The sequence below is a fragment of the Melopsittacus undulatus genome, chromosome 5 (genome assembly GCF_012275295.1).
Source record: "Melopsittacus undulatus isolate bMelUnd1 chromosome 5, bMelUnd1.mat.Z, whole genome shotgun sequence".
NCBI lineage: Eukaryota > Metazoa > Chordata > Aves > Psittaciformes > Psittaculidae > Melopsittacus > Melopsittacus undulatus.
The window spans coordinates 12,433,439-12,453,157 of record NC_047531.1 but is presented as its reverse complement, the minus strand read 5'-3'; the positions used below and the strand labels follow the sequence as shown (position 1 = coordinate 12,453,157).

Sequence of the window (19,719 nt, the reverse complement as noted above, 5' to 3'; positions counted from 1 at the left end):
CCAGAAGACCATTAAAAAAAATTAGATTTCAGTCACACTGAGTTCAAATTTTTAGCTATTAGTATTATTTTGAGAGCTAGTGACTTATGTTCTTATCTTCATTAATATCAATATGTTTAATTGCCCTATTGTGACAAAAGGATTTGAGTAGTATAAATGATTTCCAAAATCAAAGTATAAAATTAGTTTAGAAGTCTTGCTTTTATAAAGCCTGGGATGGCCTTTGGCATCAAACTAACAAAGTATTCTAAAGAACAAAGAAGAGTGGAAAGCAAAAATCAAATAATGCACCTTCTGCAGGCTGAGTGAGTGAATAAATAATGCACCTTCCCCAGCCTTTCAGAGTGCTGTAAAGTTGTTAAGTGTAGCTTCTGAAAAGCAGTCAGAGATGCAGGTTCCCAGTGTGGGTAGACATGACTGCCACTGGCCTGCTCTTGTCCTCCTTGAGTAACCGATGTGCCAGGCAGCTCAGCAAATGGCTTGTGGTGGGGCATGGGACAGAGAAAAACTGATATTACACTAAATAAAAATTAGGTTTTATAAAAATAAGAGTACTTTGAATGAAGCCAGAAGAAACAGAGCAAAGAAGATGATGTAGGAGCAGAACCAAAGGTAAATGATTTGGCAGGATAAAGGCAGTCAAACTTGAGCATTACCAAGTGGAAGGAAAGATACACTACGAAGATTAGTTTTGATGGCAGCATGTGTTGATTTCTCTCAGTAGCAATCACAGCAGAGAGCTGGAGATATGTTAGACAACTCAGCCTTTAGTCAATATAAAATAAGAAATGAACACTTTAGAGGTATAAAGTATGGAACAAGCTAGACAATAGCTTCAAATATATGAATAGGTAAATAAGAATTGGTAGACATTTTAGAGAAATGGTTTGACACACAGGCTAGATATTTTACAAAGTAATTAGTTGATTAAGTCTGTCCATTTTGCAGATTAAATGCTCCCAAGGAAGGTGTAACTGGAGAACTATAATATGGTCAACAAAAGTTGACCATCTGTGTATAAAGTTCCACTTAATCTTTCAAATGCTACTAAAAAAGAAGTTGTGTGGTAATAGAATTATTAAAAAATAATTTAAAATTAATAAAAGGAAACATATTTTGCTTCAATTATTATTGAAGTCATTATCACAGTATATTTAAAGAGGTTAATAAAATTCCAAAGAACAGTCAATGAATATTTCCTGAGGCTAAGAGGGATACATTTCTTTTTGTTTAAGGGCATAAGCTCAGAAAAGGTTGAGGACAAAGCTGTTCACTAAGAAAATCCAAATATTTTTCTCTTCAGTCTCCTACTTGCTGCTCTTAAGCAAGATATTGGAGTAGGTAAATAGGCAGTATGCATGCCACCTGTGGTACATCGCAAAATCCTGATCTTAGGATGCGTGCATGTGCCAACAGACCTCATCTGCTAGCCTTTTACATTAGTGGATCGCCTTAAATACAACACAGCTTTTTTCCAGCCTTAATTTGAAAGGAAACTGGTGTGCCTTGATAGGAGAGGCAGATAAGAAAAGACAGTAAAGAGGAGTTATTCAGGTCTCATCTCAAATCAGGACATAGCTGGAGTGTGGCACATAATGTCAGTGTAGTCATGAAATATGGAAATTCCTACATCTGATCTAGTTGCTGCAACACTTGTCTTCATAACATCTGTTACATGCACAGTTCTTGCTAGCCCTCTCTCTATAGTTATGGTTTAAATTGTACAAGCAAGCCTTTGCAATGTCATGGCATGGAGAGGTGTGTGATATGCTCATGCCACCAGTGCAGAGGTGGGAAGGACTGTTACGTGGAATTGTGGCGCAGCGACCACACCAAGTACTGCTTTCTTCCAGAAAGCTGGACACAGCTCTACTGCTGCTTCCAGAGCTGGCTAAGTATCTCTGCACAATCCTGCACCACATGGCATGCAGATGAACTTTATGATCTAGACTGCCAGCCTATTTTTTGTCATGAAATGTTTTACCTAAATTCGGGAGCTATGTAGAAGTGAATCTAATTAACAAAATGTTCTTGAGTTCTGTTGTGGGGCTTTTACTTTTTATTCCATTTGGTTTCTGAAGCTTCTAGGATTAACCTTCAGTCTGAGTGAATCAGGCAATCCGTTTACGTTCCACTAGCAGTGCGCTGTCTTTTCAGTAACTCAAATATAACTCGTTTTAATACAGTTAATGATACTTGTAATTGTATTTTCTGGGGCTGAGCTATATTTAATAGAGTTGAAACGTCATGCAACATGTAAATGATAAAACACCCTTTGTATCTTTTTCTAGTTTCTTGACTCCTGATTACTATGTTCTTTTCTTCCGGCTGTTATGCATGCTCCATGTAGACAGAGGGAGGTGGTATGAATTAATATTAAAAGTTATAAGTATGTAATGTTGAAACTCATAAACATTACTTTAGGAACACTAATAATCTAAGCATAAAGGTAGTTATGAAGTCTAATTAAAAATGTGTGTTGTGTAAATGGGCAATGGACAGAGAGATGGGAAGGAAATGGGAGTGTCTCTGAATGCTATGTTCACTGGGGTGGAACCATAGTGTTCACTGGCTGCATAGAGGAGAAGAGAGGTAGGAACCAATACTGAGAATTTGGTAGGCTACCTTATAAGATTATCTGGAATATGGGCAGAGCATTTGAAATGTGGTTTTGTGTGAAACTCCTCCTCTTATGTTTTATTCCTCCTTGTACTTCATTCATTTAGGAGCAGAAATCTCTCTAGCATAGGGCAAGTGACAGCCAAGAGCTTTTGTTATCATAGGTTTTATTATCAGATAGTGGTGATGAATTTATTGGACTCTGTGCATAAAAAAAAAATACTTCAAATATATACATAGAGAATAATACTGATCTGAAATAAAAGCAAAAATAAAAAAGCAAAAGGAGAGCATGATCAGATGTTGTAGAATAAAAAAGACAGCAAAATGATGTTCTCAGAAACTGCTGAAGATGAATTTATTTGGCCTCTTCAGAATTCATTCTGCTGCAGTGGAATCCAGTTTAAATTATATTGAACAAATTCAAAGGCACTCTTCCTTGACACTACTGTTTTCATGGTCAGTACAAAAACCAAAGGACGATACATGCTTTCAGAAAGACCTGTCTACATTTCAGGCTCAATACCGTGATTGTTTTTTTCTTTAAAGTTTTAGTGTGCTGAAGAAAGTCTTTGGTCAAAAGAGAGCAAATTTCCATAGGGGTCTCTGAAGAGGTGCACTGCTTCTTTTAAGCAGATGGATAGATAGTTTTGGGAAGTCTTGGCAAGCTGTGACAGGCTCACAGCCTTAGAGCAGCCTCTCTGCATCAGGTTAGATAAAAGGGACTGGAGCTGGATGCAGGCAGGATCCCTTCTAGAAGGATTACAGAGGTTTGTCAGTTTGTTCGTCCATAACTCCTGTGATTGTCTCCCAGCCTCTCCAGAGGCAAACATCGCCAAGATATTTAAAGTGTTCTTGCGCATTCTTCCTTTTCTTCTACAAATTGCAACTGAACATGCAGATGACCTAGCCCAAGTCTGCCTCTGAAGGAGCTCGTGCAACTGCTCATTGAAGAATGTGACTAAAGAAGAAAATGTCTTTCAAAATCAGATATGGAAGACGTGGTTCAAGGTTTAGGCTCAGGTCAGACACTTGAATCTTTGCCTTACATACCAGATACGGATTTTGTGATCATCTAGCTATTTGTTTTGTATTGGTTTCAAGTGTGCCTGTGTGCTTAATGGACTTTTCCCAAAAAAAATTATTTCCTATCAAAGTTCTTTGTTTTACTTCATTCCTTCCCAGAACAAAGCGGCCCCTTGGAGAATGTATGCTAATGGTGTAATGCTGAGGCAAAGTTCTGTCAGGATTTCATGGATTACTTTTATAATGCTTCTACTTGATTTTCCTATTATAGGCTTAACAAAGCCAAGATTATCTTAACCTAAGTGTGTCAGTCCTGTTCAAATCCACTTGGTTATTTTCATGATGAAAATTAACATTTTTAAGTGCTTTGCTGGATCAGGGCCCAGATGATTGTTACCTCTTTCAAATGAGCATTTTAAAGCTTCCTTGATCATTATAATAAGGGAATTATACCAATAATTATTAATGAATAGTATTACTCTGTAAATTCCCCTCTGAATCTAACTGCAGACGGGAATTAGAACCTCTGTTCCGGTATTCCATAAATGTGCCTTAGCAATCTTAATGCAATTTATTTACTTACTTGCCTACTGATAATGCATTTATTACTATTTTTACTAGAGAGACTTCCTTTGGGATTTGGAGGTGGACTGTGATTAGATAATGAATCTTCAAAACAGCCATCGTTGAGGAAAACAAGACAATCTGACTTGAGTTTTAAAAATTAGCCTTTAAAAGGTGAAATGTCTTCCTTTTCAAATCTAGGAAAAGACTGAGAAGGTAGGATCCTAACTAAGGGTCTTGGAGTTTGGTCTTTGTGTCATTCAAAAGAAGAATTGGAGAATGACTTCAGTAAGTGCCAAAGCCAAGGCTGGGTCATTCTAACAAGCTTTTCCTACTTTTGTGTGAGTATTTCTACAGCTCTTAGAGGTGAATATTGAAGATAAAGTGTAGCCTAACCCGCTTGATCCTTCCTGGTGGCTTATACATTGTTGATTCTTACATCACCATTGTGATGAATATCTGGGGAAGGACCTCGGTGAAGATAATGTAGGTGTCCATTTCTGTCAGTGGCGGTTTAGAATGCTGAAGCAGTCCAGGACAGGTCTTACCCTGCTTGTATGAAATGCTACTTGGTAGTGTTTTGTGAATTTTAATACACTCAGGAGAATTTCTGTGAAACTGATGGATGTCAACTCATCTCTTTCCCTCATCCAGTTGGGTGACATGGAGCTGAAGGCCTTTTTCCTAGCAGCAGCTTCCAATAAAACCCAAGTCTTGGGTGACTCAGATCTAATCGCAAGTGGTGCTGTGCCTGAAGGAAAGCTGGAAAGGACATGGAGAATGTGACTGGAGTCAGATATGAAGTAAATGGTCTGTGCTGTAGTAACATGTATAGACCAAAATAAACAACTTTTCATTTCCATGAAAGCTGGAAATGCAACGAGATCCTATCTGTTTGTGTGTCTAGTTTTAGTTTGGGTTTTTTTGTCTTTTTTTTGTTGTTGTTTGGTTGTTTGTTTGTTTGGTTTTGGTGTTTTTTTTTTCAAAGAGTGATAGGAGTCTGTGCTTTTTAAAGGAGAAACCAGGAAAGTGACCTGGTTTGGTGGAAGACCAAAGGCTACCACAGAGTAATGAGCCAACTATTTGTACTACTATGTTTCTACACAGGTTTTTAAAGTACTCTTTTAAAATGAATAATGTAGGTACTTTCCAGACATCTTGTAGCATTGCAGAGAGAATCATAGAAACCATGTGTTTTCTCCAGTTCTCTGGTTTTGTTCTCTAGTCTTCTTGCCATGACAAGTAACTCCAGCAACTAACCCATCACTGCATGGCAGGCTACTTCTGAGTGGATGACATCCTGGAAGAGACACTCCTCTGGGAATGCAGAAGGCACAGTATGGGCCTGCTCAGCTTAGGGATCAAAGCCTGCAGAGGAGTCATGCTCTTTCCCTCCCTCTGAAAGTTTTCAGTCCCAGATTCCATGTGCCAGGTGGCAAAGGCAGCTGGCCCGGCTACCTCCTGCTCTCTTGTCCAAAATATACCATGCACATTGTTTTTACTGGAAACAGAATTCCTCAAGGTACACATACATTGCTGAGGAACTAGAGGTGGAGACAGAGGAGACAATAAAAGCTCAGTTGTCAGAGTTACATAGGGTTTGTTTTTGACACACTGTGTCATCCTTCGTGCATGATTTTTGTCAGAACAGCATAGCCACTGCCCATGATGCAGGACAGTAGTCACTGCTTACTGGTGCAAACCCACTTCCTCCATCCAGCTTTAGATAGGCCTCAGTGACAAGTATTTCTGTGTCCCCCATGGTAGCCCCAGTTAAAAGTCATACAGTGTCTGTTCAAGCAACAGCAGTATTCACTGGCATCTCAGCTTTTTTTTATAGAGAGAGCAGATATCTTTGTATGTTTTTGTGATAAACATCACTAATAAGAAACATACATTTCCCACACTTGAACAACCTTGCTGCTGAAGTTAATAGAAAGTGCCTGTAGCTCTGTAGCAGAATTGGAGCCTGTAGGTTAAACCCTCCCCCCCCACTTTTTAAAATCCTGATCACAGTTCAGAATCTCGCATAGGTCATTAAAATGTCACTAATTTGTGCTCCATATTTTGTGCAGCACAGCAGCAGTTTTAGTTTTTATGCAGAAATGAGAGGAAGACTCTGGTAAGAGACATCCAGCAAGTTCAGTGCTCCTATTGCAAAATACTGCTAGCTTTTTAGGAGGTGATAACATATCAGTAGTCTGGAAATACCTTGGTAAGATCATAATTGAATTGTCCAGAATATTCCTATACTCCTTTGTTGTCAGGTTATCTTAGGACATTAATCAGGCAGATAGAGACAGAACCTTTTACATGCTTTTTGGCAGAAAGCACACTGAAAACAGGGTGAAGAGATGGAATATGGCCAATTCCACTTTCAAGTTCAAGACTAACTTAATTCTTTCCTCTTTAGAGAGCACTAAATGCATTTATATTTCATTCTCTAATAGATAGATTCTGTTCTTATTTTAAAAGTTTTATGCCTGCAGTTGTCTTATTCTAGATCACCCTGATGCTTGCACAGACTAATACTTTCTGTGTGAAATTTGGGGAAGCTTCTGGTTAGTGAAACTGCTACAGAACAAGTGGGCACTATCAATCACAATTAGTCAGATCTTGAATGCCAAATGGTGTATTTGCAATTGTATTTTAGGATCTGATCACAGATTCATTATTTGTCAGTACCCTTAGCTTCTGCTGCTGTTGTAAGCAAAAGCTTTGTGTACAGAATAGAATCATAGAATCACGGAATTATAGAATAGTTAGGGCTGGAAAGGACCTGAAGATTATCTACTTCCAACCCCCCTCCCATGGGCAGGGATACCTCACACTAAATCATGTCACCCAAGGCTCTGTCCAACCTGGCCTTGAACACTGCCAGGCATGGAGCATTCACAACCTCCCTGGGCAACCCATTCCAGTGCCTCAGCACCCTCACAGTAAAGAACTTCCTCCTTATATCCAATCTAAACTTCCCCTGTTTAAGTTTGAACCCATTACCCCTTGTCGTGTCACTACAGTCCCTAATGAATAGTTCCTCACCAGCATCCCTGTAGGCCCCCTTCAGGTACTGGAAGGCTGCTATGAGGTCTCCATGCAACCTTCTCTTCTCCAGGCTGAACAGCCCCAACTTTCTCAGCCTGTCTTCATACAGGAGGTGCTCCAGTCCCCTGATCATCCTCATGACTAGTTAGATGGGTTGCTATAAAAAGGCACTGTTGCAGCTGCTTATCTTTTTTTGCTTTCAGTTGCTTTATCCTGCAAAGCCCAGTGTTTAGTCTCATATGGTGGTACAGCTCATATGGAACATTTCCTGTATTTGTCAAGGAGCTGTTGTTAGTTTGTGCAGACCTCAGTAGCTGAAAGAGCTTTCTGGAAGCTTTCTTGAGTTACTCTTCACAGGACCATATGCACTGCAGTGAAGGTATGTGAGTGTCTCTGCAAGCAGTGGGAGAATGTTGCAGTCCTTCAGCCACCCCACCATCTGCCTGAAAAAAGAAAAGCTTGGTCCTGGAACTATGGAAGAAAAAAAAAGAATTAGCCAATGACTGAAAATACTTAATTTGCATAAAATTTCATTTGAAAAAACAACAAAAAAAAACCCTGTGAAATGATTACCGTAATTCTTGTGTAGTAAAAAGTTGGTGAATATTTACATTTGTGTACATAAGATGGATATGTGATCCTGTGTTATTCAGATTAATTTTTCTGTTCATACTATTAAAATCAAGTAATCTGTGCAACTTTAGTCATTTAACCAAAAAAGTATTGTTCTGCCAGAAATATACCACACCCATTCAAAAATTTCCTTAATTTTTTATTTACATACTTAGTGTTTATTCATTTGAGAACAATATTCCTGCCTTATATCCCTTACATGACATGTTTCACTTTGGGTCTTGAAATGGAGCTCATACTTCTTCAAAGATGACTGGGTTTTGTCCCAGCTAGGAATTTGGTTTTAGTCATATTGCTTTTATTTCTTTTAAAACAAGCTAAACGGCTGGGAGTAACCTATGCAGTGTTCACAACCTTCACGTTTTGTAGTTCATGTCATATGTTGCGTTCCTCACAAAGCACTGCCTGCTATTCAGAGGTTTTAGTCTGTTCGTTCAGGTTCCAGTGTTACTCAGTGATCTGCCTTTTGCTGAGAAAAAGAACACATGAAGCCCCCAAAGTTTGTGCAGGATTGCCAGTTGGGGAGGAGGTAGTAATTCTAAAAGTCATGTAAACTGGTCATTGGTATAGGCTAGAAAGTAAAGGAAAAAGTGCTTCTTCCCAATTTTGAGGAATTGACAGTTCTGCTTTGGCTTAGTTTTGGGTTTTCCCTCAGAGTGGTGAAATTTAGAGAGTTAATTGATTTCCCACAAAGTCTCACTGATGAGTGAGAGTTTTCCACTTCCATTAGTTGCTAGGCTCTTGCTCCTACAATCTATGATGCATATTTAGAACTGCTCATTTTTATATTGTCTGTGTGTTTGCAGTTAGTAATTTCTCACTATGAGTTAAGGAGAAGGTGGAGGATTAAAAAACGTAATAGGTCTTGGACCTGGGAATGCATATTACTGAAAGGGAAGAGCCTTCTTAGGAGAACCTGAATGTCTGATTTGGATTTTATTTGGAGGAACACAGTTTTTTTACAAGCTAAAAATCACTGGTTTTGCCATTTGTATTTGTAGGTTTATTTTCTCTCTGGTAAGGTAGGACTAAATGGGGGGTATGTGTGTGATGGAGCATCAGTTGGTTCAGAGAACTGTGAACACATGAAGATGACAAAGTCAAAATCTATGCCCTGGCAAAGAGGAGAGAGGGCTGTGTGCTGGTGGTGAGTCACAGAGGATGATTGTCACTGACAGTGCAGGCTGTTGATGGCAGGGAAGTAGGAGTCTTTCTGTTTATTTCATGTCACTTTTGCTTCTTGAATGGCAGGCTACTGATCTGAGTTGACCTGCATTTGAAAACACTGGGTGGTACTGACTGGCAAGTATGTTTGACATGAAGATGAAGATTGAATACTGGCCTCCCACCTCAGATTTCCTGTGATTTGCATGCAGCCAAATGCTATCCCATGCTGTTTATCAAGGAACACACTGACATTTTCTTCATTCAAAAGTGTAGTGTGGCATGCAGAGCTAGGAGGGAATGGCGTAAAAACAAGCAAGCAAATAATGCTTTTCTAGCATTCAGTGGGTCGTTATGGGAGAAGGTACCCTCATTTCCTCCACTGGTGCAACAGGAAGGGCAGGGGTCCACTCTGAGAAGTAGCTGTACAATGTGCCCTTTCCAAGCAGTTTGCAGACTGAGTAGAAAACAGATAAAATTCCAAATGTGCAAATTAAAAAGTGAGCAGGAGAGAAGCCCCTCTAAATATTGGGTACTTTGTTACTGGTGCAGTAACATTGCTACAGGCAATGTAAGTTGGTATCTTTGTGGTTTGGCATCTAAAACACTTTTCTCCAGGTCACCAGGTTATTTATTACCTGTGGACATATAATGTTGCAGAATTGGGACCAGGCTTTCTAGAGCTGGCTGGGTAGACTTCAGCAGTGTGTCCCTCTGTGGCAGGCAGAGAGGCACAGGAGGCTCTGCCAGTCTCTCCTTTCGGACACATGCTATCCTCCAGAGCATTTTACAGATAGAAAGAATCACCACCACAGTCATATGAAAACAGGAGGCAAAGAAGATAACTGTGTGTCAGGTAGCGCTGCTGTCTCAAATCCATGCTCCTCACCCTGTTGGCTCTCAGTTTATTGAGCTGCATCCAGGCTGCCATTGAGTGCCTTCCGTTTTTCACCTCTACCCAGTTTTATTGCACCTGCTTCCCCAAGTTTGCGTGCCCTGGCTTGTCCTTGCCTGCTCATTGGCCTTCCTCTTGCTGTTCTGCTGATGTCCTTGACATTTTTGGTTGGCGTTCCAATTCTGCACTCTTTCCATAGCTTCTGTTCCCACCACTTCTGTTCTTTTTCTAGACCATGCTACACACGTGTGTATTTCTATTTATTGCTCCCCATCTCCTGACAGTCTTCCTGGAAAATCTCATAATTTTTCATTCCTGCTCACAGTAGATGTCAGGCTCCTGAGAACACCAGCAGGCTGTGTGGATCCTTCCCCTTCCATGGAGTTACCTTCCAGTGTTCAGCTCCAAATGGTGGGGCTGTATAGCCTGGGGTTAGATTTGTAGGGAAACTATGAGAATCATTCTCTCCCTTTCTAGGATCTGTTTTAGGCTGGCCTTGCCTTGGACCTTGCCTGTGCTGTGTTTCAGCTGCAGTTGTGTCTGGCCAAGCACCCTACTGTCTCTATCCCTGCCCTGCCCCCTTCCCATCTTGGCAGGACCTCAGACCTTCCCCATCACAATAACCTTGTCCAGTGCTCCCAATCCATGTGGCTGCCATGGTTGCAATCAGCCCAGCCCCACACAGTGTGTTCAGGAGCCATGAGCTTGTGCTCTGGGGCGAGGGGCTGTCTGTGGTCCCCAGCTGCCTGTGCCCCTGCCCTCACCCAACAACACCCTCCCGCCCATCCCTTTTCAGAGCAACCCCATCAGCATCTTTGAATGCAGCAGTTTGTCTCTAGTTTGTATGGTAAACAGCTTGTAGTTAAAGCATTTCAGTCAACTGGAAACATTCATTGGCCCGAACTGCACACTTAAAGAGCTGGCAGCCCTGAACTTGTTGCTATGCTCTGCACAGGCACTGACTTTGAATTTCTGCTCACAGTAATGGATATTCGGCTTTTTCTACTTTTCACCAAATCATATAACTCAGCTGACTCCTGTGATGTTCCTTGAATTTTTGGATCCCTCTTTGGATATCAGAAGGGACAACCCAACAGGGTGTTGCTACTGGATCAAGTATAAGAGCTTGCTTTGTTTATCCAGTGGTGTAAGTTGTTAGTGTGATGAATGAGGACCAATAAACTGAATGAAGAGAGTTCTGAACTAATGATGGATAGAAAAATCAATTCAGAGGTCAGAAACATCATAGAGGAATCATGTGCGCTAGAGTGCAAAAATAGCAGTAATGAAGATGCAGAAAAAGATAATATAAAAGAGTTTTTGCTGAGCACAAGAGCTCAAAATGCATGCAGAAATTCAGTCTGTAGTGGGCTTGGGCTTTTGGCCTGAGGAGAATGATGTGACCAGAAAACCAGGTGAAGAAAAGACCTGTAGAACAGTGTTTTCCCATCAGTATTACGGACAGTCTGTAGAGTGGTATACTGAAGCAAGTCATGCTGCACTTCATGCTGGTTTTGGAGCAGCAGTGATTTGAAATAAATCACTCTGTAAGTGTGGGAAAGTGTTTGGAGGGAAGTTTTGTGTGTTATCTTGAATATAGCCTTTGTTGCTGTTTGAAACCAAAGGCCTAGGAGAGCATAAACATAGTACTGTCTCCAGCTCTGTGTATGTGGCTACCTCTTAAAAGTCAAGTGATGTTTTGAGTAACAATTGTCTCATATTGAGGACCTCCACAGAAAGAGAAGAAAGGCTTAGATTTCATATAAAACAGTGAACATAAAGAGTAACATTTTTCTCTGAATATACAGAATCTCTTTTATACCTGAAATATGGCAGATACATAGTCTGTAGTCTATCATAATGACTACTGGTTTTATATTATTTTTATATTATAACTATATAATATGTAGAATGATATTTAAGCCTGTGCTATAAAATAGGATGCAGTATAATATATATAGTAGGGACAACTATATTGGCATACAGTCTGTATGATTGTATTAAATATTTGGATTGTTTCAGAACAATTATTAAAGCATTTTCATATAATGAATTGGTATTTTGATATTTCAGAACACTGACTTAAACAGTAAAGGAGAACAAGCATTTGTTTGGTTGGGGAACATGTTAAAGTATTGGTAGCAAAGTGATCCATAGAACAACAAAGTCACACTTTCAGCTTAAATGACTGAACTGGCACTCTTGATTTCATTCAGCCTCATATGACTCCTCAATAGGAACTTTGGGCCATCACAAACTCTATTTCTGAAACCCCAGATTCTGCTGATAAATTCCCATCTCCTGTGCCCTCTGGTACTGTTGATTAGTGTTGCACTGAATAGCCACAGTCATTGACCAGAGACCCCTTTGAACAAACAAATTAAAAAGTTTGTCCATGTCCTAGTGAGAGTTACTTATAAGTACTTATGAGTGGAAGTATAACATAAAAGGCAAAGACAGATGGGGAATTGCAAAGAAACAGTGAAAGAAAATCAGCCGTGAGGATAGATGGTGGTCCCAGTTTTCCTGAGAAGCCTATGTGCTGTCAATTTTTTTTGTAATTATGGTAGCAAAGAGTATTTAAGAAAGGATTTGGAGGACGTCACTGCAGTGAGTTTGCAGGTGTTGCAGAGAGTTCTTCCAAAGCTTGAAGTGTAAAGGGAGGAAGCATTGAAGTGCTTGACTGAAAACTTAACAAGGGCTAATGAAAAATAAGTTAAAGACTAATTGTAAGTTGGCTGTTCAGAATCAAGTGAGAATACTAATGAGAGCAGTCCATGGAAGGGAACATGAAGTTGCTTGTATTTGAGATGCCTAGGAAGGGAGCAGAGGGATGAGAGGGGAGAGGTCACACAACCGGAGTGATGCACCAGAAGAACAGAGTTTGCAGTAGCACTCAGATTAGATGCTGTGTTTGTCCAGGCAGGGGGCAAAATTTTTTATTAATCTATTCCCGAGATAATGAGGATCCAGACAAGGGTTTTAATTAAGTGCATAATAAAATATTGTGTATGAGCAATATTGCGGGGAAAGATTCTGCAAAACTTGGCCTGGATTTGATGACCTAAGGATGATGTGGGGTGGAGATAACATTCAGACAAGTGTCTTAAATTTGGGGCTAGGTGGTGTCACTGTACAGTGATTTAGGAAGTTTCTGGCAGGATGGGAAGGGTTAATACAATCCCCAATTTGACTACATTGAGTTTAAGCTGATGCCTGAATTTACAGTATCAGAAATACCAGCCGAGATATCAATTTGAAAAGAGGTGGTCTTACTGGAGTAGAGGTGTAGCATACAAAGAGGAGATGGCAGCTGACACTGTGTTTATAGGTGAGATTGTAGCAGAATAAAGTGTTAAGAGGAAAGAAGACCAAGTAATTCTCCGCAGAGCATAGAAAAAAGCATAAAGTTGTTACTCTGAGTGACATCCAGAACAAAGTTGGAGAGGGAGCCAAAAGTTCAGAGGTGAAAACTAACCATGAAAAACTGTTGGCATGTCAGGAAGAATGGAAAATGAGCCCAGTGCCTGAGGTCTGGATACCTACAAATGCTAAGAGATGTCAGGAGCTTCTGTGTTAGGGTGCAAAAGGTAAAAGCCAGGAGGAAAGGAAGAAAGGAACTTCATGTGGTAGTTTTAAAGCTATGAGGTGTTGAAAGGCAGCAGGAAGATGTAATGGTGGCTGCAAAAGTAAGTGAGGCTGAGAGAAACACTAGGGAGGTTTTTTTCTTTGTGAAAGGATAAAAACAGTGAGAATGGGAAGAGGATGAAAGCAGGCAGGGAGGGGAAAATGAGTTTCTGAAGGAAATAAGGAAACTATGTAAGACAGCTGTGGCTCTGTGGAAGGTGGAACGCATAGCAGTACTGAGCACAAGCATTTTCTGTGCCTAAAGGATGGAGTAGGAAAAGTGAAGGAAATAAAAATCAAGTTGTGTTGTCAGATTTCTGTTGGAGAAATAGACATGGAAAGAAAAGTAGGGATAGGAAGATTTGGGAACTGCAGTCAAGAAAGTGACAGTCGTTGTGGATGTGATAAATGGTAGAATAAGATTTTTCTACCTAGAAAATGTGAAGAACAGAATTAATTTGCTGTGGAAGAATGGAGCTTTTGCTCAGTGGAAGGAGAGGAGCAGAAGAGAAAAGTGCTGTTTATGAGAAGTGGTGCTTAGTGACATGGTTTAGTGGTGAACTTGGTCGTGATGATCTTAAATGTCTTTTCCAACCTAAAATTTTTATGATTCTGTGAACAAAGGACAGGGTTAGACTACGGTAAGGGAGAGTAACAAATAATAGAAAGAGGCGCATGAAACAGTGGGCTTGGGTCAACTAGTTAGAGAAATAAAATGAAGATTTGTAAGACATCTACAAGAAATGGCTGCATTAAACAGCTTTGTGCTCTCGGAACATAGAGAATATCTGCTCTATATTGATCTTGTGATTGACACTACCTTACAGTCCAGTGTGTAGCCTATATTAAAATCTTCCAGACCTGTGAGCACTTTTACATTTCAAATTGGGTAAAAGGTTCCCAAGTCTGGAGTTTCTACTTTGAAAGGGTGATGTGCCAGGAGGGGTGGGAAGCTATGTGTATTGTACTGAAACAGGTATTCGTGATGGAGGGTCAATCTTACTGCTGGTATGATAATTTATATTGGAAGAGTGGAACTAGAGTAATAAAGCAAGGAGAGCAGGGCATTTTCATTATGTGTTTTTCATCACCGCAAATCAGTGAATGCTAAAAAATACAAACATATACACAAAGAAGGCTGATGTTCTATCAACATGGATTGTCAGATTTCTTTGGGATATGTGTCTAATACGGTGAAATACATCAACAATACTTCAATGTGATGAAATGCACCTATAACAAGCACCCATATTTGTGTTTGTGGACACCAGTAACTTCAACAAAACACTATTTTTTTCCCAGTTTTTAGACTCTACCCATACAAACAAGGAAACCCCTTCTTATCTTTGTCGTCTTCCAAAGAAAGTGGCTAGTTTCTCTTTGTATTGTCTGTGCTTATTATGAAGTTCTGTATTAGAAGGAAGACTTACTTTATTCCTCAGTGCTTCTAGTCTTCGTTTGACTAGTCGATACAGTCAATGGTGATAGGAATGTTTCAACTCATCCTTAAATACATTGCAAGAGTCGGACAGTCAAACAGGTTCTAACAGTCTTCTGACAGATGATGAACACCTTCCTCGTGTGTAGGCATGCACTCTAGCCATCCAAATTTAGATATCTTTATCTGGGGCTTAATCCCAACAAAGCAAGAAGTGGCAGATGTCCACTGTAGTGATAAACATAGGATAAACTAGTCTGCAGTGCCTACATGAGCATATTTTTCCCAGTGAACTTGCCCCTTGTAACTGATTAAAGACCAAGCTCATGGGGATTGCATGACCTGGGGCACAAATCTCATCTCAGTGAGGTTTCTTCCCATTCTAATCTGATTAATTAATCAGACAGCTTCGTAACATCATGTTTTCTGATATGGCTTGTAACTTCTAGCTTAATGCTTGCCAGAGATGATTGTGACCCAGCACTCAGGGTATAGTAATGGATGAAGAATCTGATAACCTGAACTGCTGTTTCTGACGTATCACAAAGTAGAGATTAACTGCTGTTGTATTATGGCCTTGGTAACTGTTGAGAAAGGATGCACCAACAAGATTACCAACAAGGTAATTTCTTGGTGACACTCTTGCCAGCTCACTAACTGTATCAGTGTACCTTAGCGTGAGGGAAACCCATTATATACCGTGTACACTGAAAAGTGATTGCTTTGGTGAGAGACAAACCAAGCAAAATGTCTTCCTGATTTTCCTCTGAAAAAAAGCCTCTATTCATTCTGCTTTCCAGACCGTATGCCAAATCCTGCCTCCTCCAGACAATTTCCCATTAACTTACTCAGGAGGCACTGAATGCATACAATTGCAGAAGAGTTGACAGTTTACCCCAGATTCTGATTTCCATCAGTATGTGGCATGTCTCTGTTCATGCTGCGGTCCCACCAAGGTTTTCTGTTTTGCCAATTGTACGGTCTTTGATCCCAGAAGAAATAATTATTATAAGTCTTACTGGCCTCTTGAATTGATTTTCAAATAAAACCTATTAACAGTTCTCTATTTTAGTGATGATGAGGTATTTTAGTGATAAAACCTCATACCCAAATTCAGTCAAGAGTAAGAAATAATTCCATAGACTTCAGGAAAGTACAGGTCTGTGTGGTTCCCATGCTGGTGACTATGCTGTGTGTCCACACCAGAGTAAGCAGAGATTCTTGTTACTTTATCTTTAAATATTGCTTTGGAGTTTCATCTCAGTCATGGCTCTAGTGTTTTCCTTTTGTCTGCCTTCCCTCTCTCATGTTTTTCCTCTGAAATTGGCAGTCATGGTTTTCCTATGTGTGGAGGGAGAAGCATGTGGCAGTCAGAGGGTGGGACTGCCTAAAGGCTGCTGGAGACTGGTTGGTAAACTGTGATGAGGCTTGTTTAAATGACAGGGGTGCAAGAAAAAGGAGTGTACTGAAAAGATGCACAAATATGTGGGAAGAAGTAGAAGCTTTGGGACCTATTCTAATTGATGTGGCAGATACAAGTTATGTGAGTTATGCTAGACAAAAATGATGTATACGTGCATCTCTTCAGATAGGATATAATGCATGCATTGTAATGAAAGGATTCAAGTGAGAGTGGTCTAGTTTGCTGCTATGAACAAGGTGCAGGTGTATATGGGGCAAAGAATGTCTTGTGGGGTAGAAGGGGTAGAAGATACTTATATCTGCTCTTTGCTTCTGGAGGTTCACTGTGCTGTAAATGTGAGGTTAGGAAAGCATATTTGCTTCTCATGCTGCGTAGAGTTAAAAGGAGAAACAGGCTGTAGGGAAGGGAATACCGACTTAAGATAAAAGGCTCAGATAATGCAGCATTTTTAGAAGGTCAAAGAAATGCAGAGTCCAGATTAAACACTCTGCAATATGTAAATGCCATGCCACATATGTTAGAGTTATGCTTGAGTGCTGCAGGGGGGAAGCCTGTGTCTGCATCCCCTTTTGGATGGAATATTATTTGTTGCAGTAAAGCAATTGCCCAGCCCCAATTGTTTTAGTGATGAGCCGATCAATATCCCATTACTGGATGTAACAGTTGCTGCAGGAAGTGCACAGAAGATTTTAATGCATGAATTATGCATGCTGTGCTCATTCTTTAGTCTCAGAGCAGAGTGACAGAGATTGTAAAGATGACTGGGGTAGTTTCTTGCATAAAGTGACTGCAGTGAAATGCTTCATATTTTCATGCACACAAGCAGCATTGAGTGGGACGGCCTATTTAAGAAGATATAAATCCCTGAGCTTACAGCACGGAATGCTTGATTTGAAAGCATTGCAGCCATGTACAGAGCCGGTTTTCCTGCTGCCTAAACTGCTTTCCACTGAAGGCTGGCTGAGGGATGCTAACGGCTGTGCTTTGCTCTGAGGTCACAGTTTGAAGCCTTTTTTCTAATTTGCTTTCTGCCGCAGGAGAGGATCTGTGAAGTTTATTGCTGTAACCATCCCTGTAGCATACAAACTTGGAATAGTTATTATGAACAAAAGGACAAGCTGGAATTCTCCGTCTAAGGTAAAAAAAAGGGGCATTTTTTCTTTGTGGATTTGAGTGCAGAAGAGGCAGTATGCTGAGGCAGGATTATGATGATGCAGTGTGGTTACATTGACTCAGATATCTGTGCTGGAATGCAGAGTCAGGATTCTCGGGTGGATACGGCTGCATGGATCCTACTAGTCTGATTGTTTTTAAATGGTTGTTTAAATGTTGCTGAGACTAAATTCTGTTATACTTCCTGAATCCTTCAGTTTGTTCAGGAGTCTGCATTTCTGATCAATTTTTATCTGCTATAGATGACTGCATTGTGGGGAGGGGCAGGACAGTCATCGGGATGATCAATATAATAACATGATCTATTTCATTAGCGGTCCTAACTGAATAATGACAATGAAATTCCACTGACTTCCTCCCCCTGCCCCCCTTCCCTCTATCTGCACATTTTCTGTAACATTTGCAGGCTACAGTAAAATGTGTGTCAGGAAAACACATCCCAGAATCTATTGCTTGGCTGTTCTGTAAATAACTAAGATGATCAAACTGTTACATTTTGGATAGAAGTCTGGGCTGTCATTCAGGGAATAGACAAGCCTGCCCTTATTGTCCTTCACAAAACTATGTACTGTCAGAGATTTTACATACAAAGATAATTATGGAATTTGCTGGAAAAAAAAACAATAAAAATTGAAAAACATTCTACATTCTTTTCATTCACATATTTGACAGTTTAGGGTGCACTAAATTGTCTAACCTCTGTATGTGTACAGTGAAAATATAATATTTTAAAAGAAGATGAGTAAAATTACATTTTTCTTGCCTGTTAAATTATTTACCACAATAAATGCTTAAAAATGTCTGTATCATTAATATTGTATGCATCTGTAGATTTTCATACTTTGGAGAACATCGTACAAATGCTTAATTTCTGTGTTCAGTAACTTGAAGATGTACCCATACTTTTTGAGATATACTGTCACAGAGTACTGAGAAATAGCTGGTTTAATAAACCTGAAAGCTGTTTTTGTGTGAAGGAGCAAGGTGTTGCCAGCCAGTATTACAGGCAGTCACAACAGAATGCTGCCATTCCTTGGGTAAATGCCTTTTTATTTTGAGTTTTCATCATTATTTTCCATTCACATCTAGTAACACCTGATTTGGCCAGTTTCGGATCCCTGAGTCCTTATGCCACATTGCACAGAAATGCATGCAGACCCCTGCCTCAATGAACAATGTGTGTTTGGCTGTTAATTACCTAATAATCAGCTGGAAAATTGCTGTCCCAGAAATCAGGCTACGTTAATATTACCCAGCTGAAAACGTGACATTTTTGAGCTCACTGTTCCTTGTGGAAGCACGTGCCTTGTACAGGTTAGCCCTGGCAAGCTGCATCCTACCTGCTGTGTGAAGGTGGGCATGGCCAGGGGTTTGTCCTTCCATCACCCTTCCTTCCCACGCTGGGGAAAGCTGACTGTCTCGGGGATAAGGACTACATTTAGCTGGTGGGGAGAGGCAGTGCTGGTTCCTGGGATCCTGCAGGCCTGCTGGGTGCTGAGTCACAGAACAGGTCTGGGAGGAGCTCACTGGCCCCTGGCTGTAGCCACAACAGTTTTTGCAGCGAGATGAAGCCTATACATGTATAAGGAAGAGGAGCAGAGAGAGGGAGATGGTAAAAATCCTCCCTGGCAAACACTGCATCTCACGTGTGGTGAGTGCAGACACACTTCTGGGCATGTGAACTCCAGGCTGGGAACCCGGGGGGATGGCAGTGACATCAGTGAAGAGCTCACACAGTAGTAACAGGAAAGATGTGTACGATAGCTGGCTGCTTGCAAATGTGCTAGTCATTCTGCATTTTCTATGGAGGATTGATTGTATTTTCACTGCTTCTGCCATGAAATATCACCTGAAATGTGCAATTTTGCAGATTGAGTAGGCTTTCAACCATGAGAACAGATACAAAAAAAGAGAATAGCTAACAGCAGAAAAAAAAATAAATTCTGAACTCCTCTCATTTGGTTAATTAGGGAATACCTAACATTGTGAATAACAGGAACTAAGTAAAATAGTGGAAACCTATTTCTGTGAGAGAGAATGACACATATATACAGTGGGGGGTTGCATATTCAAATACTGATTTTGGAGCATATGTGGTTTATTGAAATATGG

General features: G+C 40.3%; 1 protein-coding gene across 1 annotated transcript in view; it reads left to right on the top strand.

Moving 5' to 3' along the window:
• CNTN1 (contactin 1) overlaps window positions 1-19,719 on the top strand; it is a 201,595-nt gene that overhangs the window by 45,337 nt on the left and 136,539 nt on the right. Inside the window, exon 3 of the mRNA XM_005148087.3 lies at window positions 17,472-17,571. The gene's annotated coding sequence lies outside the window, so the exon portion shown is untranslated. The remainder of the gene's footprint in view (window positions 1-17,471; window positions 17,572-19,719) is intronic.